The 1,010-nt window shown below is 42.0% G+C and overlaps 1 pseudogene; it reads left to right on the forward strand.

Annotated features, from left to right (window-relative positions):
- The first annotated feature begins 410 nt into the window (after positions 1–410).
- LOC144228422 (non-histone chromosomal protein HMG-17 pseudogene) lies at positions 411–695 on the forward strand (annotated as a pseudogene).
- The last annotated feature ends 315 nt before the right edge of the window (positions 696–1,010 follow it).

Here is a 1,010-nt window from a genome sequence, read left to right on the forward strand (position 1 = left end):
GGTAATTCCTTGATGTAAAACCAAGTTCATTGAATTACTTCTGGGGAAGTTCTCCGTGTGTTATATGGAAACCAGAGTTCCAAGATTCTGGACATTGCTCTTGGAAAGACAATAAGGCTGCCCACGTTTCTGATGTTATTACCAGAAATTCCTGCCCACATGATTAGTGATTTATATACCGTGTCTTTCTTTTTTCTCAAATTTAAATCATATCAATATAAAATGGTCATTATTTTAAGTAGCTCAACACATCTTACTGAATACATCTATGCTCTGTTAAGACAAGGGATGATTAAGACAGAGATGATAGGAGCAAGGTAAAGAAGTAGATGAGAGAATGACCCCTGGGCCTATAAAAGCCAGCGTCCCTGTGTCCAATGCCTCGATCCTTCCGTCCCTCCAACACCACCATGCCCAAAAGAAAGATTGAAAGGGATGCTACAAGTGATCAAGCCAGGGTGAAGGATGAGCTACAGAGAAGATCTGCAAGGTTTTCTGCTAAAACCCACTCTTCCTGAACCAATGCCCAAGACTAAAAAGACCCCTACAAAGAAAGAAGGGAAGGCACCCAAAGGGAAAGGGGATTCTGTGAGGTTGGGGAAAAAAGCCCTACAGAAAACAGAGATGCCCAAACAGACCAGGCACCGAAAGCTGAAGGTGCTGGGGAATGCCAACTGAAGTGTGTGCATTCCTGATAACTGTGTACTTCTGGTGATTATACAGTTCAAAATACTATTCTTAACAAGTTTTATAAACGTGCAGAATTTTGTTTGACTATTTTTTTAAGCCACGTTTTTGGCACACAGAACACTTCATTGGGGAAAGGGCATATGTCCCTGCTAGAATCTCACAGAAGCTAGATTGATACGGGGTGGAAACACCATTCTCTTCTAGTTTTGAGAGACTTCTTGGTTCCCAGGAGGAGGAATTCTTTGATGTTGACCCATGAGCCACCGTGGCTCAAATGCCTCGTGGAGCAGAAAAACAAAAATTCAGTTTTTATGTCCCTT

This window comes from Crocuta crocuta, unplaced genomic scaffold (assembly GCF_008692635.1).
Source record: "Crocuta crocuta isolate KB4526 unplaced genomic scaffold, BGI_CrCroc_1.0 scaffold213, whole genome shotgun sequence".
Lineage (NCBI taxonomy): Eukaryota > Metazoa > Chordata > Mammalia > Carnivora > Hyaenidae > Crocuta > Crocuta crocuta.